At 45.5% G+C, this 27,249-nt stretch overlaps 1 protein-coding gene across 4 annotated transcripts in view; it reads left to right on the forward strand.

The window, feature by feature from the left end:
* Positions 1 to 27,249, forward strand: part of LOC115832442 — a 46,654-nt gene that overhangs the window by 1,376 nt on the left and 18,029 nt on the right. The gene's annotated exons all lie outside the window — the stretch shown is intronic.

Raw genomic sequence — 27,249 nt, forward strand, 5'->3', positions numbered from 1 at the left:
AATTGTTTTGATGTTATCCGACTTTCCCTAATCTTAAAACACCAGGGTATGTTCTGTGGTTACCATAGCTATATCCCAAACTCCATAACTGTGTTATTTTACATTGAAAACACGTGTTTTACAATAATCAACTTGAAGGATAGTGACATCTTGAATCATCTAAAAATAATTTATGTGTTTCCTAATTATCAAGAGGAAAAAAAAGTGTAATGATTTTTTGGGGGAAAAAAAAACCCAGCAAGCAAAAGTTAAAACAAAATTTTGTATTATTCTTCAATTAACCACAACATTGTATTTCCCATAATACCTATATAATTCAAGCATTCTACCAAGATTTTACCGCATATAAATTCAACATTTTGTTATAATCACAGTAATAGACTATTCACTTTGTCTCATGCATAGCCTTTGGTTTTGTTTTGTTTTTAGACGGAGTCTCACTGTCGCCAGGCTGGAGTGCAGTGGTGCAATCTTGGCTCCCTGCAACTTCAGCCTCCCGAGTAGCTGGGACTACAGATGTGCACCACCATGCCCAGCTAATTTTTGTATTTTTAGTAGAGATGGGGTTTCACCATGTTGGCCAGGATGGTCTTGATCTCTTGACCTGTTGATCCGCCCACCTTGGCCTCCCAAAGTTCTGGGATTACAGGCATGAGCCACAGTGCCCAGCCCCATGCATAGCCTTTGAATAATCTCTATTTTTATTCTTTTTCTCTCATAACTTTTTTCCCCCATATTCAAAGATTCAATAAGTAACACCCAAATCTAAATAACTAGGCCTGAATGGCCGGGTGTGTTGGCTCATACCTGTAATCCCAGCACTTTGGGAGGCCGAGGTGGGCAGATCACGAGGTCAGGAGTTTGAGACCACCTGGCCAACGTGGTGAAATCCCGTCTCTACTAAAAATACAAAAATTAGCCAGGCATGGTGACACATGCCTGTAATCCCAGCTGCTCGGGAGGCTGAGGCAAGAGAATTGCTTGAACCCGGGAGGTGGAGGTTGCAATGAGCCGAGATCGCACCACTGCACTCCAGCCTGAGTGACAGAGCGAGACTCCATCTCAGGAAATAAATAAATAAATGGGCCTGACCTAATTTTATTTCTGATTTTCAATTTCAAACCGGGAATTTTTTTTTAATTTTTTTTTGTTTTTTTGAGTTGGAGTCTCACTCTGTTGCCCAGGCTGGAGTGCAATGGCACAGTCTCAGCTCTCCGCCTCCCAGGTTCAAGCGATTCTCCTGCCCCAGCCTCCCGAATAGCTGGGATTGCAGTCACATGCCACCACACCCAGCTAATTTTTGTATTTTTAGTAGAGACAGGGTTTCACCACGTTGGCCAGGCTGGTCTCGAACTCCTGACCTCAGATGATCCACCTGCCTCAGCTTCCCAAAGTGCTGGGATTAAAGGCGTAAGCCACCGCGCCTGGCCTCAAACCCGGCATTTCTTTTTTCTTCTTTCCTTTTTTTTTTTGAGAGAAGTCTCACTCTTGTCCCCCAGGCTTGAGTGCAATGACTCAATCTCGACTCACTGCAACCTCTGCCTCCCGGATTCAAACGATTCTCCTGTCTCTGCCTCCCAAATAGCTGGAATTAAGGCACCTCCCACCATGCCTGGCTAATTTTTGTATTTTTTAGTAGAGATGGGTTTTAACCATGTTGGCCAGGCTGGTCTCGAACTCCTGACCTCAGGTGATCCACCTACCTCGGCCTCCGGAAGTGCTGGGATTATAGGTGTGAGCCACCACGCCCGGCCCAAACCGGGTATTTTTTTTTTTTTTTTTTTTTTTTTTTTTGGAGACAGAGTCTCACTCTGTCGCTCAGGCTGGAGTGCAGTGGCATGATCTCAGCTCACCGCAACCTCCACCTGCTGGGTTCAAGCGACTCTCCTGCCTCAGCCTCCCGAGTAGCTGGGACTACAGGCGCCCGCCACCATGCATGGCTAATTTTCGTATTTTTAGTAGAGACGCGGTTTCACCATGTTGGCCAGGCAGGTCCCAAACTCCTGGGCTCAAGCGATCCACCCACCTCTGCCTCCCAAAATTCAAGGCATGAGGCACCATGCCCAACCTGTTGTCATCCTTAGCTATGTCCCTTGCTTGAGATGACCTTCCCCCAACTGCCCCTCTTTCTCCTTCATGGTGTATTCTTTAAGAACTAGTTTAGGCTAGGTGTGGTGGCTCATGCCTGTAATCCCAGCACTTTGGGAGGCTGAGGCGGGCGGATCATCTGAGGCCAGGAGTTCGAGACCAGCCTGACCAACCTGGAGAAACCCCGTCTCTACTAAAAATACAAAATTAGCCAGGCGTGGTGGCATATGCCTGTAATCCCAGCTACTAGGGAAGCTGAGGCAGAAGAATCGCTTGAACCTGGGAGGCGGAGGTTGCAGTGAGCCGAGATAACACCATTGCACTCCAGCCTGGGCAACAAGAGCGAAACTCCGTCTCAAAAGAAAAAAAAACAGAACTAGTTTAAATCCCATTCTCACCAAGCCCTGCGTAATAAAACTGTATTTGAAACCAAAGATTCTCAACTCAGGACCCATAGTTGGCTTCAGGGAATGTTTGAACTCCCTATAATTGTGTTCAAAATTTTGTGTACATATTCATTATATCATTAGAGTCTTATCAGCATGTGCTAATTATCTTGTATTGTTTTGTTTTGTTTTGAGATGGAGTTTTGCTCTTGTTGCCTAGGCTGGAGTGCAATGGCATGATCTCAGCTCACTGCAACCTCTGCCTCCCAGGTTCAAGCGATTCTCCTGCCTCAGCCTCCTGAGTAGCTGGGACTACAGGCGCCCACCACCACGCTCGGCTGATTTTTGTGTTTTTAGTAGAGACGGGGTTTCACCATGTTGACCAGGCTGATCTTGAACTCCTGACCTCAGGTGATCTACCCGCCGTGGCCTCCCAAAGTACTGGGATTACAGGCGTGAGCCACTGCGCCCAGCCTGCTCGCCCCCGCCGGCTCCCCTTTTTTTTTTTTTTTTTTTTTTTTTTTTTGAGACAGAGTCTGGCCATGTGACCCAGGCTGGAGTGCAGTGGCACAATCTCAGCTCACTGCAACCTCCACCTCCTGGGTTCAAGCAATTCTCCTGCCTCAGCCTCCTGAGTAGCTGGGATTACAGGTGCGCACCACCATGCCAGCTAAATTTTTTTGTATTTTTAGTAGAGACAGGGCTTTGCCATTTGGCCAGGTTGGTCTCGAACTCCTGACCTCAGGTGATCTGCCCACCTCGGCCTCCCAGAGTGCTGAGATTACAGGTGTGAGCCACCACGCCCAGCCCCCTTGTATTGATATTTATATTTTTTACATATATGCTACCTTTTAGCCAGATTGTATGCACACTTAAGCATAGGAATAACCTTGTTAAAATTCTCTGTTGTCTCAATTTTTTTTCTTTCTCCTTTTTTTAGAGAGAGGATCTCACTATGTTGCCTGGACTGGAATTACAGTGGTACAGGCCTGGCTCATTGCAGCCTCAACCTTCCAGGCTCAAGCCATCCTCCTGTCCCAGCCTCCTGAGTAGCTGGGACTACAGGAATGTACCACTATGCCCAGCTAAGTTTTAAATTTTTTTTTTTTTTTTTTTTTTTTGAGACTGAGTCTTGCTCTGTTGCCAGGCTGGAGTGCAGTGGTACGACCTCCACTCACTGCAACCTCCGCCTCCTGGATTCAAGCAATTCTCCTGCCCCAGCCTCCTGAGTAGCTGGGACTACAGGCATGCGCCACCACGCCCAGCTAATTTTTGTATTTTTAGTAGAGATGGGGTTTCACCATGTTGGCCAGGATGCTCTCAATCTCTTGAGCTCGTGATCCGCCCGTCTCAGCCTCCCAAAGTGCTGAGATTACAGGCGTGAGCCACTGTGCCCGGCCATTTTTAAATTTTTTATGAAGACAGAACCTCACTGTGTTGCCCAGGCTGGTCTTGAACTCCTGGGCTCAAGTGATCCTCCTGCCTCAGCCTCACAAAGTGTTCTGATTACAGGTATGAGCCACCACAGCCAGCCTGTATTCTCAAATTTTTGAGTGACTACATATGCTACATTGTTGTAACTTTTGGGATGCATCAGTAAACAAAAATTCCTCACTCATAGATTCCATATTCTTGTCGGGAGAAAACAAAGGATAAGCAATAACAGAAAGGTAATGAGCACAGCTAAGTACATCGTGTAGGGATCAGCACTGGGAAAAAGAAGTGGGTCAGGGTAAGAGAGATTGAGAATATGTCAGGTAATTTGCAGTTTCAAATATGTTGGTCAAAATAAGGCTCTTTGAGACAGTGACATTTCTGTAAAGACTTGAAAGAAGTAAGGAGGTGGGCCATGGGAAGAACTGGGAAAACAGTGGACCAAGCACAGGAAAAAACTACAGCAGAGGCCCCCAAGGCGGAAGTGTGCCTAGTGTGTTCAGAGAACTGTAAGAAGGCCATTGTGGCTGGAGCAGAGTGAGCAGGGAAACCATTGCAGGGTTTAAGAATTTATTTGTTTGCTGGTTTGAGAATGGATTTAAGGAAGCAAGAGTAGAACAGGAAGGTCACTAAGGAAGCTAACTGTAGTAATCCAGGCCACAGGTGCCAGAGGTAGGTAGCAACTGAGATGAAAAGAGGCTACAGAATCCTACATATACCCTGAAGGTAAAGCCGATAGGATTTCCCAGCAGATGGGATGTGGCTTGTGGGAGAAATGAAGGAGTCAGGAATGACTCCAAGGTAGGCATAAGCAACTGGACGATGGAAATGCCATTAACAGAGATGAGGAAGGCTGAGGAAGAGCATGTTTTGAAAGGAAGATCAGGAATTCCGTTTTTCACGTATTGGGTATGAGATATCAGGCATTCAGAGGGAATGTCCAGAACGCAGTTGAATAATCAAGTCTGGAAAGAGGTCTGAGCTACCCATCTGTATTCTGCAGTTATCAGCAGATAGGTAGTATTTAAAGCCGGGATAGGCTGGGCATGGTGGCTTATGCCTGTAATCCCAATACCTTGGGAGGCTGAGGCAGGAGGATCACTTGAGCCCAGAAGTTCAAGACCAGCCTGGGCAATATGGTGAGACCTTGTCTCTACAAAAAAATTTAAAAATTAGGCTGGTGTGGTGGTGTATTCTAGCAGTCCTAGGAGGCTGAGGCAGGAGGATCACTTGAGCCCAGGAGGTTGAGGCTACAGTGAGCTGTGATTGCACCACTACACTCCAGCCTGGGCAACAGAGGGAGACCCTATCTCAAAAAACAAAAATTAACTCAAAATGAATTAAAGACCTAAATGTGGCCAGGCACGGTGGCTCACGCCTGTAATCCCAGCACTTTGGGAGGCTGAGGCGGGCTGATCACGAGGTCAGGAGATCGAGACCATCCTGGTTAACACGGTGAAACCCCGTCTCTACTAAAAATATAAAAAATTAGCCAGGCGAGGTGGCGGGCGCCTGTAGTCCCAGCTACTCGGGAGGCTGAGGCAGGAGAATGGCGTGAACCCCGGGGGGTGGAGCCTGCAGTGAGCCGAGATCGCGCCACTGCACTCCAGCCTGGGTGACAGCGAGACTCCGTCTCAAAAAAAAAAAAGACCTAAATGTAAGAACTAAAACTATAAAACCAGAGCTACGATCACACCACTGCACACCAGCCTGAGCAACAGAGCAAGACCCTGTCAAAAAAAGAGAATGGACAAAGGATCTGAATAGACATTTCTGCAAAGTTACGCAAATGGCCAGTGAGCACGTGAAAAGATTCACATTATTAGCCATCAGGGAAATGCAAATTAAAACCACAGGGAGATGTCACTTCATATACACTAGGATGGCTATAATCAAAAAGATAAATAATAACAAGTGTTGGTGAGAATGTGGAGAAATTTAAACCCCCATGTACTGCAGATAGGATGGAAAAGTAATACAGCCAATTTGGAAAATAGTCTGGCAGTTCCGTAAAAGTTTCAACAGTTACCATAGGACCCAGCAATTCCAATCATATATATATATACCCAAGAAAAATCAAAACATATTCACACGGCCGGGTGTGGTGGCTCATGTCTGTAATCCCAGCATTTTGGGAGGCCGAGGCGGTGGATCATGAGGTCAGGAGTTCGAGACCAGCCTGACCAACGTGGTGAAATTGTGTCTGTACTACAAATACAAAAATTAGCCAGGTGTGGTGGCGTGGGCCTGTAATCCCAGCTATTTAGGAGGCTGAGGCAGGAGAACCACTCGAACCCAGGAGGCAGAGGTTGCAGTGAGCCCACACCATTGCACTTCAGCCTGGGCGACAGAGTGAGACTCCATCTCTAAAAAAAAAAAAAAAAAAATCACACAAAAACTTATACGTGAATGTTCACAGCAGCATTATTCAAAATAGCCAAAAAGTGGAAACAAACCAAATGCCCATCAACTAATGAATGGATAAACAAAATGTGGTATATCCATACAATGGAATATTAATCAGCTATGATAGAAAGGAATGTAGTGGTCTGGCATGGTGGCTCACGCCTGTAATCCCAGCACTTTGGGAGGCCAAGGCGGGCAGATCACATGGTCAGGGATTCGAGACCAGCCTAGCCAACATGGTGAAACCCCGTCTCTACTAAAAAAAATGCAAAAATTAGCCGGGAGTGGTGGCGTGCACCTGTAATTCTAGCTACTCAAGAGGCTGAGGCAGGAGAATTGCTTGAACCCGGGAGGCGGAGGCTGCAGTGAGCTGAGATTGAGCCACTGCACTTCAGGCTGGGCGACAGAGCAAGACTCTTGTCTCAAAAAAAAAAAGAAAGGAATGTAGTATAGAGACAGAAAGTAGATTCGTGGTAGCCTAGGGATGGGGAAATGACAGGGAAGGAATCGTGACTGCTAATGAGCCCAGGGTTTCTTTTAGAGGTGATAATTGCACAGTTCTGAATATACCAGAAACCACTGAATTATAGTCGTTGGGTGAATTATATGTGCGGTTAAAAAAAATCAAACCTAGCCGGGCAAGCGTGGTGGCACACGCCTGTAGTAATCCTCTGTGGTAATCTCGGGAGGCTGAGACAGGAGAATTGCTTGAACCCTGGAGGCAGAGGTTGCAGTGAGCTGAGATCGCGCCACTGCACTCCAGCCTGGGCAACAGAGTGAGACTCCGTCTCAAAAAAAAAAAAAATAATCAAAACTAGAGCCACTCTATCTATAGTTCTCAATTTATTTTTCAAACAGCTGCTGAATTATCCAGACATAACTACTTATTAGGTTGTTTGAACTGTACCTGATAAATGGAACTGTTAGATTTGTCTATTGGTCCAGGGAGCTCCATAAAGAAATTCTGAAACACTAAGGGCTCTGAGAACCAAGAAAACTTGGGAATCATCATAAGGCATAAACCTTTCTCATTTCTTACCTTCCAACTTATACCTCTCTTATCTCTATCTGAACCCATTCTTACTCTTCTGGGTTAAAAGAAGTACCTCTTCTCTTCTTTTCTTTCTTTTTTCTTTTCTTTTTTTTTTTTTTTAAGATGGAGTGTCGCTACATGGCTCAGGCTGGAATGCAGTGGCATGATCTCAGCTCCCTGTAACCTCCGCCTCCTGGGTTCACGCAATTCACTGTCTCAGCTTCCCAAGTAGCTGGGACTACAGGCATGCACCATCACACTGGCTAATTTTTTTTTTTTTTCCGAGACGGAGTTTTGCTCTTATTGCCCAGGCTGGAGTGCAATGGTGCAATCTTGGCTTACTGCAACCTCTGCCTCCTGGGTTCAAGCGATCTCCCGCCTCAGCCTCCTGAGTAGCTAGGATTACAGGCACCCGCCACCATGCCCAGCTAATTTTTTGTATTTTTAGTGGAGACGGGGTTTCATGATGTTGGCCAGACTGGTCTCAAACCCCTGACCTCAGGTGATCCACCCACCTCGGCCTCCGAAAGTTCTGGGATTACAGGCGTGAGCCACCACGCCCATCCTAATTTTTGTATTTTGGGTAGAAACGGGGTTTCACCATGTTAGTCAGGCTGGTCTTGAACTGCCAACCTCAAGTGATCCACCCGCCTCGGCCTCCCAAAGTGCTGGCATTACAAGTGTGAGCCACCGTGCCCAGCCGCCTCTTCTTTTCAAGATCAATTTCTCCACCATGTTCTTGTAACAAATTCCTGGTCTCCTCTAGGACACCCTGCTCCAGCAGCAAATTACTGTTTCTCCTGGGCAAACTCCCACACTGCACTGCCTCCTCCCACGTAGTATAAGCCTGCTGAGCAAAGAAGAGAGCAGCACAGAGGAACCAATGGTCATTTCTGCTTGAGAGTTTGGCAGTGTGTTGTTAATTGTTAATAGCATTGCTTCTTTCTCCAGTTAAAAACAAAACACGGCTGGTGTGGTGGCTCACACCTGTAATCCCAGCACTTTGGGAGGCCGAGGCAAGAGCCCAAGAGTTCACAACCAACCTGGCAACATAGCAAGGCCCTGTCTCTATAAAAATATTAGCCAGCCGGGCGCAGTGGCTCACGCTTGTAATCCCAGCACTTTGGGAGGCCGAGACGGGCGGATCACGAGGTCAGGAGATCGAGACCACCGTGAAACCCCGTCTCTACTAAAAATACAAAAAATTAGCTGGGCGTGGTGGCGGGCGCCTGTAGTCCCAGCTACTCAGAGAGGCTGAGGCAGGAGAATGGCGTGAACCTGGGAGGCGGAGCTTGCAGTGAGCTGAGATTGTGCCACTGCACTCCAGCCTGGGTGACAGAGCGAGACTCCGTCTCAAAAAAAAAAAAAAAATTAGCCAAGCGTGGCGACACACACTTGTAGTCCCAGCTACTCAGGAGGCTGAGTTGGAAGGATCACTTGAGCCCAGAAAGTTGAGGCTGCAGTGAGCTGTGTTCGTAACACTGCATTCCAGCCTGGGCCACAGAGCAAGACCTTGTCTCAAAAAATATATGTATATATATAATAAAACAAAACACCTCTGCCTATTGCTTACTGTCTCCAGTCCCAGCCTTGAAAGAGTCACAGCTGTCTCCTACCCCCTCAAATAAATATAACTCCACGTGTGCTATTTTAATTATCTTAGACTCTAGGGATACGACTGAAATGTGGTTTCCAAACCATAGTAATAAAGGGAAAATACAGGAAGAAAATAAGAGAACTGTCATAAGACTGGGACATTCTGCGACAGTCCCAGAACTAATTGAATTATTAGAGTATGTTAGAACTGAACTCAAATTAGGACATCATTTTTTGTAGATAGAACTCATGCTAGCTTTGTTTTTCATTGTTAAGCTCCTCCAGTAAGAAGTAAAACAACAGCTTATCCAAGCAGCTTAATGAGCATTGTGGGTTTTATCTTTGCAAAGATTAGAGCAAGGACATTCAAGCTTAATAGCCTCAATAACAGTTTCTAACTTTTTTCTATCTGAGATCCTGAAACAGGAAAGATGAGATTTTTAAAAGAGCTAGTATGCTATATGTAAAGAAAAAATTAACATGTTACTTATATATAATTAGAAGTGCTTATTGGGAGGAGGCTATGAAGAGGTGATTAAAGAAAAAAAAAAAGTACTTCTCACTCTCTGAAGAGCCTCATCAGCATTATTGGCCTTTTGAGAAGCAGCCAGTAAAACTGAGTGATTTTTAGCCATAAAATCATTTACTTGTAGGCCGGGCGCGGTGGCTCACGCTTGTAATCCCAGCACTTTCGGAGGCCGAGGTGGGCGGATCACGAGGTCAGGAGATCGAGACCACGGTGAAACCCCGTCTCTACTAAAAATACAAAAAATTAGCCGGGCCTGGTGGCGGTCGCCTGTAGTCCCAGCTACTCGGAGAGGCTGAGGCAGGAGAATGGCGTGAACCCGGGAGGCGGAGCTTGTAGTGAGCCGAGATCGCGCCACTGCACTCCAGCCTGGGTGACAGAGCGAGACTCCGTCTCAAAAAAAAAAAAAAAAGGAGGGGGGGAGGGTGGAGGGACAGCATTAGGAGATATACCTAATGCTAAATGACGAGTTAATGGGTGCAGCAAAACAACATGGCACATGGATACATATGTAACAAACCTGCACATTGTGCACATGTACCCTAAAACCTAAAGTATAATAAAAAAAAATTTTCTCACACAGAACATGTCTGTATACCCAGTAACCAGATCAAGAAAGGGAACATGACCAGCACGTCAGAAAACCCTTTCATGCTCCCAGTTCTTTAACCACTCCCAGTAAGGGTAACTAACTACTATCCAAATTCCTAAAGGCGTACGTTAGTATAGTCTATTTTTTATACTTTACATAAACAGAATTATGGAATATAAAAAAAAAAATCATTTACTTGCTGTAAAGTAGTAGTTGGGGCCTGTGGCAGGAAGTAAGATTCATTTGTTAATTTAAGAATTCATTTTAGGAGTTACTGGTTGGGAAAACAAAAACACAGTTTATGATATTAAAAGAATCTAGTCGGCCAGGTGCAGTGGCTCACGCCTGTAATCCCAGGACTTTCGGAGGCCTAGGCGGGTGGATCACGAGGTCAGGAGATCGAGACCATCCTGGCTAACACAGTGAAACCCCATCTCTACTAAAAATACAAAAACAAAATTAGCCGGGCATGGTGGTGGGTGCCTGTAGTCCCAGCTACTCGGGAGGCTGAGGCAGGAGAATGGCGTGAACCCGGGAGGCGGAGCTTGCAGTGAGCCGTGGTTGCACCACTGCACTCCAGCCTGGGACAGAGTGAGACTCCGTCTCAAAAAAAGAGAATCTAGTTGAGGATGCAGTCAGTATCTACCTATTTAGACTCCGAGTTTATTGAGAGAAGGAGCCATTCTTTTTACGCTTTAAGAATCCCCTAAGATATTGCTAAGCACATAGTAAATAATCAACACATACTGAATTGGATTTCTAGTTTGTGCCTCTTCCATCTTCTTCATATTTTTGCGTTTTGTTTTTCTCTTTTCCTGGTGTTTCCATGTCCACGTGTCCCCTTACTGAGCTATGGTAACTTGTAGTTCCTCATACCCGTCACACCTGTGCTTTCATGCCTTTGCATAAGTGAGATTCCCTTTCCTCTCTGTTCATCAGAGGGAACAGAAGGCAGCTCATCCCAGAAGACTTCACTCCAAAAATCACTCCTGCCTGGTATGCTCTCTGCTTATTCATCCCTCACTTTTCAACTTAAAGGCTACCTTCTCAGAGAGGCTTTCCCTGAGGCCCCAAATGTAAGTGATGTCACCTTATCTTCTCATGGAATTATTTCCCGTATAGCACTTAGCACAATTTCTAATAATATATACATCATACACACACATATTTATGTTTTCTTAAATAAAAGCCACCTCCCTCAGTAGACCGGAAGCTTATAAGAGGGATCCTACCTATTTTTGTTTGGCATGTTGTGTGTAGGTGGGGGCCTGACATTCAATAGGTACTCAATATACACTTGCCAAATGAGTGACTCACGTTTGAGAAAGATTCTCTTTTAGCACCTTATGTTAATACTTAACTTTATTATGACATTTATTACATTGCTGTCTCGTCTCACTAGGTTGTTAGCTACACATGATTGCAGTTCACAGACTTAAAAACATGCTCATGCATGCTTTCTTTTCTTATACCTTCCCCCTGAGGTTAAACTCTGCCTTAGGTCACATTACTCATGCTTTCAGAAAGCTCTGCTTCTAGCTTTCTGAGGGGGGGAGATTCAGCCCCTTGTTTATTTTATGTATTTGGCTTTCAGGTAAATATCTACTTAGCATGCCCATTGTTCACTCACTTCCTTAGTCCCAGCTCATTCTGCTTCCCTCTTCCTAAAAAATAACAAAAACGAAACATTCCTGTCCTTGGAGAATAATTTTTGCGTATGGTCACATTTCAGTTTAGTAGGATAGAATATTGAATTTGCTGGACAGGTTTTAACATTGCAAGAATTATCAACTGGGTTTTTATTGTGGCTCTAGATCTGTTTGTTGGGATAAGAAAAGATTATGAGGTTGGGCACAGGGGCTCATGCCTGTATTCCCAGCACTTTGGGAGGCTGAGGCAGTCAGATCACTTGAGCCCAGGAGTTGGAGACCAGCCTGGGCAACACAAGGAGCCCCCATCTCTACAAAAAATAAATAAAAATGAACTAGATATGGTGATACATGGCTATAGTCCCAGCTACTTGGGAGGCTGAGATGGGAGGATCGCTTGAACCCAGGAGTTTGAGGCTTCAGTGAGCTGTGATCACACCACTGAACTCCAGTCTGGGCAACAGAGTGAGACTTCATCTCAAAAAAATAAATAAACAAAGATTATGAATGTGGGCATTGAATGATTTTTCTTTTTACCATGTCTTTCTCATCTATAGCAATGCTTTATAGATTGTTGGTGCTCAATAACTATTTAGTGGATTGAATATATACTCAAAAAAGAGCACTGGACTTAAGGTCAAAAGACATAACATAAATTCTATTCATGATCACATTATTTAATATTGTGACAGTATAGTACATAAAAGTTTTAAATGAAATTATTATTTATATATGATTAGATGTTGGAAATCTAAGAGGATCAACTGAAGAACTGTAAGAAACAATAAGAAGCCAAGCATGGTGGCATACACCTATAATTTCAGCTAATCAGGAGGCTGAGGCAGGAGGATTGCTTGAGGCCAGGAGTTCAAGTTTACATTGTGAATCATGATAGCGCAACTGCACTCCAGCCTGGGGGATATAGCTAGACTCCCATCAATAAAAAAGAAAAAAAGAACCAATAGACAATGTAATATAGCAGATTTAAAAAGTAGCTTTCAGGCCAGGCACAGTGGCTCACACCTATAATCCCAGCACTTTGGGAAGCCAAGGTGGGCAGATCACCTGAGGTTAGGAGTTCGAGACCAGCCTGGCCAACATGGTGAAGCCCCACCTCTACTAAAAATACCAAAATTAACTGGGCATGGTGGCGAGTACCTGTAATCCCAGCTATGTGGGAGGCTGAGGCAGGAGAATCACTTGAACCCAGGAGGCAGAGGTTGCAGTGAGCCCAGATCGTGCCATTGTGCTCCAGCCTGGGCAACAAAGTGAAACTCCATCTCAAAAAAAAAAAAAAATTAGCATTCAAACATCAATAACTTTCTCTACTTTCTCTGTCAAATGGTAACTAATATAAGTATAATGGAAGAAATTGTCACATTCACAATAACAAAATAAGATAAATAGGCTGGACATGGTAGCTCCCGCCTGTAATCCCAGCATTTTGGGAGGCAGAGGCCAGGAGTTCATGACCAGCCTGGGCAACAGAGGGAGGCCCCATCTCTTCAAAAAATTTAAACATTAGCCAGGTGTGGTGGCACACACCTGTAGCCCCAGCTGCTCGAGAGGCTGAGGTGGGATCATTGTCTGAGCCTAGGAGGTTGAGGCTGCAGTAAGCCATGTTCACACCCCTGCACTGCAGCGTAGGTGGCAGAATGAGACCCTGTCTCAAAAAAAAAAAAAAAAAAAAAAAAAAAAAAAAACACACTCATGGTTGCTTGTATACATCTCACAGGGAAGTGGGATGCCTTTAATTTCATTGACTGCAGTGTGAATGGTGCCCCCTGAGATAAGCCACACAGTTTCTCTGAATATATTTAGAAAATGTTCATAAACTATCTGGACATAGTGGCTTATGCCTGTAATCCTAGTACTGTAGGAGACCAAGGCGGGAAGATCCCATGAGGCTAGGAGTTTGAGACCAGCCTGGACAACATAGTGAGATGCAATCTCTTAAAAAAAAAACAAAAACCCACAAAGTTTTTAGAAACTACTTGAAGAGCACTGTTAAATTCTGAAGAAACAAAATAATTAAAACACCTCATTCTTAGGTAACAAGACTGAACCTTATAGAAATGACAGAGTTTTTTGTTTGTTTGTTTGTTCCTTTGCCTTTCTTTTTTTAGACCGAGTCTCGCTCTGTTGCCCAGACTGGAGTGCAGTGGTTGTGATCTTGGCTCACTACTCCCTCCCAGGTTCAAGCAATTCTGCCTAACCCTCTCAAGTAGCTGGGATTACAGGGGCCTGCCACCACGCTTGGCTAATTTTTTTGTATTTTTAGTAGAAACAGGGTTTTACCATGTTGGTCAGGCTGGTCTCGAACTCCTGACCTCAAGTGATCCACCCACCTTGGCCTCCCAAAATACTGGCATGAGCCACTGTGCCTGGCCAAAATGACAGTTCTGTCTGGATCAGTGTGTAAGTTGAATTCAGGCCAAATCAAAATCAACAGAATTTTATCTACAATTTATCAGAATTATTCTAAGTTTCATTTGGAATAAGCATTTAAGAATCACTATGAAAAAGAAGAGTATTGGCTGGGCACAGTGGCTCATGCCTATAATCCCAGCACTTAGGGAGGCTGAGGCGGGTGGATCACCTGAGGTCAGGAGTTCGAGACCAGCCTGGCCAACGTGGTGAAACCCCGGCTGCACTAAAAATACAAAAATTAGCTGGGCATGGTGGCAGGCACCTGTAATCCCAGCTACTCGGGAGGCTGAAGCAGGAGAATCGCTTGAACCCAGGAGGCAGAGGTTGCAGTGAGCTGAGATCGCACCCTTGCACTCCAGCCTGGGCAACAGAGTGAGACTCCATCTCAAAAAAATATATAAAATATAAAATAAAAAAAAGAAGAGTAGTGGCAGGAGTGGAGTGGGGGGCTTGCCTCCCAAATATTAATATGTATTATAAAACCTCTTAAGCTGGGCACAGTGGCTCACGCCTATAATCCCAACACTTTGGGAGGCTGAGGCGGGTGGATCACAAGGTCAGGAGATAGAGACCATCCTGGCTAACACGGTGAAACTCCGTCTCTAGTAAAATTAGCTGGGCATGGTTGTGGGTGCCTGTAGTCCCAGCTACTCAGGAGGCTGAGGTAGGAGAATGTCGTGCCCAGGAGGTGGAGCTTGCACTGAGCCAAGATCACACCACTGCACTCCAGCCTGGTCAACAGAGCGAGACTCCGTCAAAAAAAAAAAAAAAAGTCTTTAAACAGATCCTTTTCCTAAAATGGAATAAGTACAGAATTAGACCCCAATAAAAATGGACATATGATAGAGATGGCAGGATTAATTTAAGAAAAGGTATTGGAACAACCAACTAACCATTTATAATTTTAAAATTGGATTCCTACTTCCCTCCTCACTCCAAAATAAACTCCAGATAGAGCAAAGATTTTAATATAAAAAATAACCATGAGAGTCCAAAAAGTAATGACTTGAATAAATATATTTATAATCTTGAAGTGAGGAAAGCTTTTCTAAACATAGCCCAAAATTCAGAAGCCATAGGATATTTTTATTTTATATCTTGCATGGCACAAGACACCATATGAAAAGACAACAACCTTGGAAAAAATATTCACAACACATATGGCAAGGGATTAACATCCTTAATAATAAAAAAACTTATTTCGAGCAATTAGAAAGAAAACCCAGTAGAAAAAAATAGGCAAAGGACATAAGCAAGCAATTCACAAAAGTTGCATTCATTAGGATTTTTGTTGATGACTTCTGAGTTTCCTGTCATGCCTAGAAAGAATTTCCCCACTCCAGGGTGCTCATTGTTTTCTAATAACTAAAGAAATGCAAATTGAAACGATTGTTTACTATCACATTGGAAAATATCAACTATCAATATAAAATTGATAATAGTGTTAGCACAGATGTTAGTGTTGGCACAAGTATTAAGAAACAGGATGGGTTCACATACTTGGTGAGAAAAAAACAGGCATTTTGATTTTCCATTAGTGAGAATGCAAGTTGCCGTTATTTATTTGGAGGGCAATTTGATCATTTCTGTCAAAATACTTATTGTAGTTATGTGATTTGACTCAACTCAAGTTCTAGGACTTTACCCTCATAAATGTACAAAGATTACATGTATGAGGATTTTCACTAAGGCATTGTTCTTAATAGTGAAAAATTGGCAATAACCTAAGTACCCATCAATAGAGAATTCAATAAATAAATTATGGAAATGACATACTTTACAGCTGTTAAACAATGAATTCATAAACTTACATATACTGACATGAAAACATATCCAAAATATGTTAAATGAAAAATACAGGCCTGGTGTGGTGGCTCACACCTGTATCCTAGCACTTTGGGAGGCCGAGGCAGGAGCATCAATCATTTAATCTCAGGAGGTTGAAGCTGCAGTGAGTCATGATCACACCATTGCACTCCAGCCTGGGCCATAGAGCAAGACCCTGTCTCAACTTTATATGTGTGTGTGTGTGTGTGTGTGTGTGTGTGTGTGTGTGTGTGTATGTATATATATGTTGCAGATTAGTATGTATAATATTTCATTTTCTGAAAAGCAGATATTTTTTTTTTTGAGACTGAATCTGGCTCTTGTTGCCCAGGCTGGAGTGCAGTGGTGCAATCTCAGCTCACTGCAACTTCCACCTCCTGGGTTCAAGTGATCCTGCTGCTTCTGCTTTCTGAGTAGCTGGGATTACAGGCGCCCACCACCACGCTAATTTTTGTATTTTTAGTAGAGATAGGGTTTCACCATGTTGGCCAGGCTGGTCTCGAACTACTGACCTCAGGTAATCTGCCCACCTCAGCCTCCCAAAGTGCTGGGATTACAGGTGTGAGCCATCGCACCTGGCCTGAAAAGGTAAAATTTGTATATACCTATAACAAAATAGGTTTTATTAAACTCTGAGTTTGAGAACTGACTTCACTACTTACTAACACTTTCACTTTTTAGAGAGTAACCTCTCTAAATCTATTTTCTTGTGCCTAAAGTTAGAGTATTACGTATTTCTTATGTGTGTCAAAAGTTCAAAAGACAAAATATATAAAATCTCTTTGTAAATGGTAATGTACTATATAAATATATGGTAATCAAACAAAAGTCTTTAAATGTAAATGACTCCCAGGCCGGGCGCGGTGGCTCACGCTTGTAATCCCAGCACTTTGGGAGGCCGAGGCGGGCGGATCACGAGGTCAGGAGATCGAGACCACAGTGAAACCCCGTCTCTACTAAAAATACAAAAAAATTAGTCGGGCGTGGTGGCGGGCGCCTGTAGTCCCAGCTACTCGGAGAGGCTGAGGCAGCAGAATGGCGTGAACCCGGGAGGCGGAGCTTGCAGTGAGCTGAGATTGCGCCACTGCACTCCAGCCTGGGCGACAGAGCAAGACTCCGTCTCAAAAAAAAAAAAAAAATGTAAATGACTCCCATAATCATCTGTATTCTTTTCGTGGGGGAGGGGGGGACAGGGTCTCACTTCATCACCCAGGATAGAGTGCAGTGGCATGATCACGGCTCACTGTACCCTCAACCTCCCAAGCTCAAGTGATCCTCCCACCTCAGCCTCCTGAGTAGGTGGAATTACAGGTGCATGCCACCATGCCTGGCTAATTATCTTTTGTAGAGATGGGGTCCCACTGTGTTTCCCAGGCTGGTCTCAAACTCCTGGGTTCAAGCAACCCTCCTGCTTCAGTCTCCCAAAGTGCTAGGATTACAGGCATGAGCCACCACACCCAGTCTGTATTCTAATAAAACTAAGTAGACCTATAGTTATTACTTTTTTTTTGAGATGGAGTCTCACTCTGTCCCCCAGGCTGGAATGCAGTGGTACGATCTTGGCTCACTGCAAGCTCCGCCTCCCGGGTTCACGCCATTCTCCTGCCTCAGCCTCCCAAGTAACTGGGCCTACAGGCGCCCACCACCATGCCCAGCTATTTTTTTGTATTTTTAGTAGAGACGAGGTTTCACCGTGTTAGCCAGAATGGGCTCAATCTCCTGACCTCGTGATCCACCTGTCTCGGCCTCCCAAAGTGCTGGGATTACAGGCGTGAACCACCGCGCCCAGTCTAATTATTACTTTTTAACTTGATTTAATAACATAAAGCTTAATATCTTTTTGGTGTGATAAGTGATTCTTAAGTTTTTATAGCATAACATACCCCTTAGGAAACTTCAGGAAAGCTTTTAATTTCATTCTCCAACCCAAATGTCTATGCATACCAAATTTTGCATACAACTTTATGGATCATATAGACACTCCCTCAAAACACAATATCACTCCATGGATTACTGCTATGAATTCTAGTCTTCAAAATGCATAAAGAAGAGGAAAACGGCCAGGTGTGGTGGCTCACGCCTGTAATCCCAGCACTTTAGGAGGCCGAGGCGGGCAGAGCACGAGGTCAGGAGATCGAGACCACCCTGGCCAACATGGTGAAACCCTGTCTGTACTGAAAATACAAAAATTAGCCGGGTGTGGTGGCATGTGCTTGTAATCCCAGCTACTTGGGAGGGTGAGGCAGGAGAATCGCTTGAACCTGGGAGGTGGAAGTTGCAGTGAGCTGAGATCGCACCACTGCTCTCCAGCCTGGGTGACGAGTGAGACTCCATCTCAAAAAAACAAACAACAAACCACAACTAGTTGGTCGATATGATAGAAGTTTCCATATGCAATAATTATGAATAAGATAAAACCCCTAAGAATATACTTAATAAGAACTGTGCTAGATCTTTATGGTGAAATTTTTAAAATGCTATTGAAGGACTCAGAAGAACAATTAAATACATGGAAAGGCACACCATGTTCTTGAGTAGAAAAGCTCAACATCATAAAGGTGTTAGTTCTTCCTAAGTTAGTCTACAAATTTTATGTGATTTCATTAAATTACAAACTAAGTTTGGAAACTAGGCAATATTACTTCAAAGTTCAAGTGGAAAAAGTAAAAAAGCAAGAACAGAGGCTGGGCGCAGTGGCTCACACCTGTAATCCCAGCTCTTTGGGAGGCGAGGAGGGTGGATCGCTTGAGCTCAGGAGTTTGAAACCAGCATGAGCAACATGGTGAAACCCCATCTCTACTAAAAATACAAAAATTAGCTGGGTGTGGTGGCAGGTGCCTATAGTCCCAGCTACTTGGGGGGCTGAGGTGGGAGAATCACTTGAGCCTGGGAGGTGGAGGCTGCAGTGAGCTGAGGTTGCAATGAGCTGAGATTGCACCACTGCACTCCAGCCTGAATGATAGAATGAGACTTTGTCTCAAAAAAAAAAAAAAAGGAAAGAAAAGCAAGAAGAGTCAGAGGAATTCTAAAAAGAATGTATGGGGAGGGGGTAGCAGGGGAATCAGCTCTGTCAAATATTAAAATATATAACAAAACATGTAGTGTTGCACAGGCACGTATAGAACAGAATGAGAAATCCAGAAACAAACTCAAATACACCTAAGAATTTTGTATGTGATTTTTAAAATGTTATTAATATTATTTAAAATCTGTAGGTAAAAGATGAATGTTCAATAAATAGGATTAGGATTGCTGGATAGTCATCTAGGAAAGTGGATGAAAGATTAAAATATAAAAAACAAAAAGTGGCCGGGCATGGTGGCTCACACCTATAATCCCTGCACTTTGGGAGGCTGAGGTGGGCAGATCGCTTGAATCCAGGAGTCCAAGACCAGACTGGGCAACATAGACCCCATCTCAATTAAAAAAAAAAAAAAGTAATAGAAGTAATGAAGGGGAGACATTTTTAATCTCAGAGTATGGAAATTCTTTCTTTTTTTTTTTTTTTTTTTTTTTTTTTTGAGACGGACTCTCGCTCTGTCGCCCAGGCTGGAGTGCAGTGGCACAATCTCGGCTCACTGCAAGCTCCGCCTCCCGGGTTCACGCCATTCTCCTGCCTCAGCCCCTCCGAGTAGCTGGGACTACAGGCGCCCGCCACCACGCCTGGCTAATTTTTTTTGTATTTTTAGTAGAGACGGGGTTTCACCATGGTCTCGATCTCCTGACCTCGTGATCCGCCCGCCTCGGCCTCCCAAAGTGCTGGGATTACAAGCGTGAGCCACCGCGCCCGGCCTGGAAATTCTTTCTAATACAACACAAAATTTGAAAGCCATAAAAGAAATCATGATCACATTAAAAAGTGGTTTTTTATCTGATAAACCACTATAAGTGTTGCAGGATCTTAGGGGGTATCATTTTTCTGGCTAGGAACCTCTGTGGCTGGTGGCACCCTTGTCTGAATTTTGCTTGGGCTCACTGGGTTCATTCTGCCCATTCAGCCTGGCAGGCTGTGCTTGGCTCATGCTACCAGCCTGGATCTTATGCCTCCAAGGGAGTCTGTAAGTCAGGCATGGAGCAGCAAGGGGTGTGTGAACGAGTGTGGAGTCCAGCTACTGTGCAGTCGGACATGCCAGCTGCTGCCATGGAGCAGGCAGCTGCAGGTGCCAGCACAGGCAATGGCTCTCTGCAAGGCTGCAGCTGGACCAGGGACATTGCAAGCAGTTTCCCCAGCTGGCACTGGGGAATGCAGTGGTGCCCAGAAGCTTGGAGACACCAGGAACTGCAGGGCCCCAAAGACAGACTCACAACCCTGGCTCAGGGAGCTCCCAGGTCTCCCAGGTCTGGGATTCCCAAAGGGCCACAGCTCTTCTCTCCTTCTCTTCACCTGCAACGTGGTGAGCAGTGGGCATGTTTTAACCCTGTTTGTGTTACAGTTCTTTTAGTCTCGCCATTCAGTGGGTCCTGAGTTTTTGTCCTGTGGACAGGAAGAATGAAGTATGCAGATAAGTGAAGGGTGAGCAAGATGAGGAGCTTTATTGAGTGTAGAACTGCTCCAAGGAAACCTGGAGGAGGTAGCTCCTTTCTGCAGCCAGGGTGTTCAGCTCCTAGCAAAGAGGGTAACTCCTCTCTGCTAGGCAGGTCATCCCAAGGAGTGTTTAGCTGCTAGCATGGAGGGTAGCTCATCTCTGCAGCTGGTCATCCTGTCTTCAGCTCTGCTCTGGCTGAGTCTTGGGCTTTTATGGGCCTCAGAGGGGACGAAGTGCACACTGATTGGTCCATGAGCGGCCATGGGTGGGCCTGGAAAAGGCACCACAAATTCCCACTCCAATCCATGGGACTGGCAACCTGGCCTGAATGTGGTACCTCACTGGGGACCCACCCCTTTCCACCCTGGAGCTGGTCTGCTTCCTACCACTTTTCATGGCACCCAGGCTATTCCTGCTGAGGGATGCCTGCAGGCCAGTGCCAAGCTGCCCTTAGCACCCCCCTTGGCATCTCTCCCATGCTCCTCGTTACCAAAAGTCCAAAGAGGGAGGTTGACATGTTAGTGCTGCCCTGAGCGGGTGCACACCCAGCTAGGCTGGGACAGTGCCCAGGCTCAACCCTAATGCCACTCTGAGATCGGAGTGGGTGCCAGGAGTGGGGAGAGGCCAGGCAGCGGAAGCAGACACCCCCAAGTCTGTGCCCTGAGGGCACAGAGTGCAGAGATGCCCAGATCCTACACCTGGGAGGGTGGGGCTCCCACCACTGCATGGAGCTTTCAGGCAGCCTGGGGCAGGGGCTCCAGGTCCTCAATGGGCCCCTTTCTGCCTGCCCCCCCATGCCCAACTGCTTCTCTGCGCCCAGCCCCATTGTGGCAGCCGCCAGGGTGGTGGGTTCCGTGGAAGGCAGGGAGTGTTGGGGAGGGTCCAGCTTGTCTCTGGCTCCTGCTGGCTCTGTGGTTCATGGCACTGCCCCAGGCACAGCTCTACCTCCTCCCCACGCCCTCTCCGCAGTGGCAGTAGGCTAGAGTGGTGACACGGGGCCAGGGTCCAGAGCAGCAGAGGCTCCAGGCCTGGGGACGGGTCTCACCTGACCATGCAAGGGTGGGGGCAGCACAGTCAGCTGCCTTGGGGACGCGGAGCACAGGGGACCGGGAGCACAGGGGACCCACTGCCACCATTCCTGCTCCCACAGCTGCCCCGCCACCACTGCTTGCACCTCCCTGCTGTGGCTGGTGCAGTGGCCACTGCCATGATAAGCAAGATCAACAAACAACAAACTGGAAAAAGAATAAAGCACTCGTAGAAATCAATAAAAGAAAGGCTAAAATTCTAATGGACAAAGGATTTGAGCAAACACTTAGGAACAAAACAGAAACACAACTATCTCTTAACCATTAAAAGATGCTCAGTCTTGGCCGGGCACAGTGGCTCACACCTGTAATCCCAGCACTTTGGGAGGCCAAGGTCGGTGGATCACAAGGTCAGGAGATCGAGACCATCCTGGCTAACACGGTGAAACCCTGTCTGTACTAAAAATACAAAAAAAATTAGCTGGGCATGGTGGCAGGCACCTGTAGTCTCAACTACTTGGGAGGCTGAGGCAGGAGAATGGTTTGAACCTGGGAGGCGGAGCTTGCAGTGAGCCGAGATGGCGCCACTGCACTCTAGCCTGGGCAACTGAGCACGACTCCATCTCAGGAAAAAAAAAAAAAGATGCTTGGTCTTAAACTTAAGAAAAATACAAATTAAAATAACAGTTAAGCTGGGCTCAGTGGCAGGTGCCTGTATCCCATCTACTCAGGAGGCTGAGGCAGGAGCTTCACTTGAGCCCAGAAGTTCTAGGCTAGCCTAGACAACATAGGGAGAACCCCATCTCTAAAAAAATCTTTTTAGAATCAGATAAATTTTTTTTTTCTTTTAAGACAGGGTCTTGCTCTGTCACCCAGGCTGGAGTGTAGGGTCACAATCATGGCTCACTGCAGCCTTGACCTCCTGGGCTCAGCTGATCTTCCCACTTCAGCCTGCCACAGTACTGGGATTACAGGCATGAACCGCTGTACCTGGCTAAATATTTTCACAGTCAAAAAGTTTGATAACTGTTTACAACGTATTAGGAAACAAATATGCATATTACTGCTGTTGGTGTAAAACTGTTACAAGCTCAATAGAGAACAATTTGGCAATAACTAATCAAAATCTAAAATGTACATACTCTTCAATCCAGCAATCTCACTTCTTGGAGTTTATCTTACATAAATCCTTGCAAATCTAGATTCCTAGATTCCTTCTCCCATCCTAGCAGAAGTCTAAGGTTTATTTTTTGGAAAAGGTAAAACATAGAGTTGTTTTGTTTGTTTGTTTGTTTTATGAGATGGAATCTTGCTCTGTCACCCAGGCTGGAATACAGTGGTATGATCTTGGCTCACTCCACCTCCCGGGTTCAAGGGATCCTCTTGCCTCAGCCTCCCGAGTAGCTGGGGCTACAGGCATGCACCATCACACCCAGCTAATTTTTTTTTTTTTTTCTTGCTCTGTGGCCCAGGCTGGAGTGCAGTGGCACCATCTCGGCTCACTGCAAGCTCCGCCTCCCGGGTTCATGCCATTTTCCTGCCTCAGCCTCCCGAATAGCAGGTGGGACTACAGGCGCCCGCCACTACACTCAGCTAATTTGTTGTTGTTGTATTTTTAGTAGAGACAGGGTTTCACCGTGTTAGCCAGGATGGTCTAAATCCCTGACCTCGTGATCCACCCGCCTCAGCCTCCCAAAGTGCTGGGATTACAGGCGTGAGCCACCATGCCTGGCCAGTTTTTTTAGTTCTAGTAGAGATGAGGTTCCAACATGTTGGCCAGGCTGGTCCCAAACTCCTGACCTCAGGCGATCCGCCCGCCTCAGCCTCCCAAAGTGCTGGGATTGCAGTCAGCCACCGCACCCGGCCGTAAAACAAAGAATTTCTATACAGGGAACTAGGCCAAATTAAGGCATGAATAGTCTCTTGAAAATGGGGATTAAGTGAGTGTGTGATTACTGAATGCTGGAATAATCCCCTGCCTTTTCTCTCCACTAGGCTTTCTTTTTTTTTTTGTTTTTATTATACTTTAGATTTTAGGGTACATGTGCACAATGTGCAGGTTTGTTACATATGTATCCATGTGCCATGTTGATTTCCTGCACCCATTAACTCGTCATTTAGCATTAGGTATATCTCCTAATGCTGTCCCTCCCCCCTTCTCTCCACTAGGCTTTCAAAACACTGGCACCCAAATCTTTACTCTCCATGCAGAAATTTTAGAAGACTCTTTTCTGGAGAATCTGACAATCCCCAGGATATAGGTTTAAGAGGTTTCCCAACAAATTGCCCATGTAGAATACCCTGCAGTGAATCTCAAAGTCTAAAAATCCTATAAACCATGTGCTCAGATCTTCCAAATGGCTTTTTAGTCCTCTACTCTTTATCATAAGCAAACATCCAAGGATTATCTACATCTGAGAAAAGCCTCTAAATGTGACTTAGAGATCAAAATAAATGACATGGCCAGGTACAGTGGCTCACACCTGTAATCCCAGCAATCTCAGCACTTTGGGAGGCCGAGATGGGCGGATCACTTGAGGTCAGGAGTTCAAGACCAGCCTGCCCAACATGGTGAAACCCCATCTCTACTAAAAATATAAAAATTGGCCGGGCACGGTGGCTCACGCCTGTAATCCCAGCACTTTGGGAGGCCGAGGCGGGCAGATCACGAGGTCAGGAGATCAAGACCATCCTGGCTAACACAGTGAAACCCCGTCTCTACTAAAAAATACAAAAAATTAGCCGGGCGTGGTGGTGGGCGCCTGTAGTCCCAGCTACTCGGGAGGCTGAGGCAGGAGAATGGCGTGAACCTGGGAGGTGGAGCTTGCAGTGAGCCGAGACTGCACCACTGCACTCCAGCCTGGGTGACAGAGCGAGACTCCATCTCAAAAAAAAAAAAGAAAAAAAGAAAAAAAAAAAAATATATATATATATATAAATTAGCCGGGTGTGCTAGTGCACACCTGTAGTCCCAGCTACTCGGATGACTGAGGCAGGAGATTCTTGAGCCTGGGAGACATGAGATCATGCCTCTGCATTGACAGAGTGAGACTCTGTAGCAAAAAAATAAATAAATAAAATAAATGGGGGCCGGGTGCGGTGGCTCATGCCTGTAATCCCTGCACTTTGGGAGGCCAAGGTGGGCAGATCAGGAGGTCAGGAGATCGAGACCATCCTGGCTAACATAGTGAAAACTTGTCTCAACTAAAAATAGAAAAAATTAGCCGGGCATGGTGGCAGGCGCCTGTAGTCCCAGCTACTCCAGAGGCTGAGGCAGGAGAATGGTGTGAACCCAGGAGGCAGAGCTTGCAGTGAGTCGAGATCGTGCCACTGTACTCCAGCCTGGGTGACAGAGCAAGACTCTGTCTCAAAATAAATAAATAAATAAATAAAAATTAAAAAATAAATGAATAGGCCTGGTGCGGTGGCTCACGCCTGTAATCCCAGCACTCTGGGAGGCTGAAGCAGGCAGATCACTTGAGGTCAGGAGTTCCAGTCTGGCCAACATGGAGAAACCCTGTCTCCACTAAAAATGCAAAAATTAGCCAGGCATGGTGGGGCACACCTGTAATCCCAGCTACTCGGGAGGCTGAGGCAGGAGAATTGCTTGAACCTGGGAGGTGGAGGTTACAATGAGCCAAGATCACAACATTGCACTCTGCACTTCACTCCAGCCTGGGTGACGTAGTGAGACCAAAAATAAATAAATAAATAAAGCCAGGCGCAGTGGCTCACATCTGTAATCCCAGTACTTTGGGAGGCCAAGGCGGGCAGATCGCCTGAGGTCAGGAGTTCGAGACCAGCCTGGCCAACATGGTGAAACCCCATCTCTACTAAAAATACAAGAATTAGCAAGGTGTGGTGGCAGGCACCTGTAGTCCCAGCTAGTCGGGAGATTGAGGCAGGAGAATTGCTTGAACCCAGGAGGCAGAGGTCGCAGTGAACCAAGATCGCACTACTGCACTCTAGCCTGGGCAACAGAGTGAGACTCCATCTCAAAAAAATAAATAAATACAAACAAAATAAATGACACAAATGAACAGCAAAAATAATATTGAAGAAAACAGGCTGTACAAGGAGATGAGAATTTACAACAAGTGCTAATATTAGTAGTTTAAATAGATACTGCATCTATGAAATAAGAATGGTCTGCATTCTTGTAAAAAACTTAGGAAAATAAAAAACCTCTTGAATATTAAAAACTTAACAGCAGAAATTAAAATGCTAGAAGGGTTGGAAGAGAAAGTTGAAATCAGCTGGGCACAGTGGCTCACGCCTGTAATCCCAGCACTTTGAGAGGTAAAGCCAGGAGGATGCCTTGAGGCCAGGAGTTCAAGACCAGCTTGGGTAACATAGTGAGACCTCCATCTCTACAAAAAAATTTAAAACTTAGCTGCATGTGGTGGTGTGTGCCTCCAGTCCCAGCTACTCAGGAAGCTGAGGTGGGAGGATCTCTTGAGCCCAGGAGTTCAAGATTACAGTGAGCTATGATCATGCCACTGCACTCCAGGCTAGGCAACAGAGCAAGACCCTGTCTCTTTAAAAAAAAAAAAAAAAAAAAGGAGAGCCAGGCACGGTGGCTCACGCCTGTAATCCAGCACTTTGGGAGGCTGAGGCAGGCAGATCACAAAGTCAAGAGATCGAGACCATTCTGGTCAACATGGTGAAACCCCATCTCTACTAAAAATACAACAAAAATTAGCTGGGTGTGGTGGCGGGCACCTGTAATCCCAGCTGCTCAGGAGGCTGAGGCAGGAGAATTGCTTGCTGCAGAGAGCCAAGATCATGCCACTGTACCCCAGTCTGGCAACAGAGTGAGACTCTCTCAAAAAGAGAGAGAGACAGAGCATATAATAGAAGACCACCTAGAGAATCTAAGAGGTCCAAACTCCAAACACTGTAGGAGGAAATTATCCACAAAATCTTCAAGTAAAATTTCCAGAACTGAAGAACATGAGTTTACAGAGGGGATGAGCCCACCAAGTGTCCAGCAAAATGGATAAAAATAGATCTATACCAAGGTACATCACTTTGAAATTTTAGAACACTTGGAATAGAGAAGATCCTACAAGCTTCTAGAGAGAAGAAATGTCATATAAAAGGGATCAGTAATCAGAATAGCTTGACTTGGAAACACCACCACTGAAAACCAGAACACAAGTAGGAAAAAAAGCTCTTTTATGCTATCTTGATGTATCTTTGCCTCTGTGGTTCATTGATGGATCCCAAGTGCCTAGAGGCAGTGCCAGGCATGTACTAGATTCTCAGTAAAAATTTATTGAATGTAAGAGAACAATTGAAAAATGGCTTCAAAATTCTGAGGAAGTATTTATTCCTGCTTATAACTAAACCAATATATCACTCAAGTATGAGTTTAGAATAAAGATATTGTGGGACACGCAGGGTCTCAATTTACCCCCTTTGTGCCCCTTCTCAAGAAGCTGTGAAAGGATATGCTTTGTTTTGGGCCAGTTTCTCCCATTTGGAAGGGGTGTATTTACCCAATGCCTGTACCCCCATTGTATCTAGGGAACATGAAAAGGGAAATCTAGGCAGAGGTTCCCAAACCTCAATTCTTGACCTGCAGGCTCAATACCATGTGGAAACTGCCAAGGCTTGGGGCTTGCACCCTCTGAAGCAATGAGCTGTTCCTTGGCCCCTTTTAGCCATGGCTGGAGTGGCTGGGACTCAGGGCACCAAGTCCCTAGGCTGCACAGAGCAAGGGGGC

The sequence above is a fragment of the Nomascus leucogenys genome, chromosome 22a, assembly GCF_006542625.1.
Source record: "Nomascus leucogenys isolate Asia chromosome 22a, Asia_NLE_v1, whole genome shotgun sequence".
NCBI classification, from domain to species: domain Eukaryota; kingdom Metazoa; phylum Chordata; class Mammalia; order Primates; family Hylobatidae; genus Nomascus; species Nomascus leucogenys.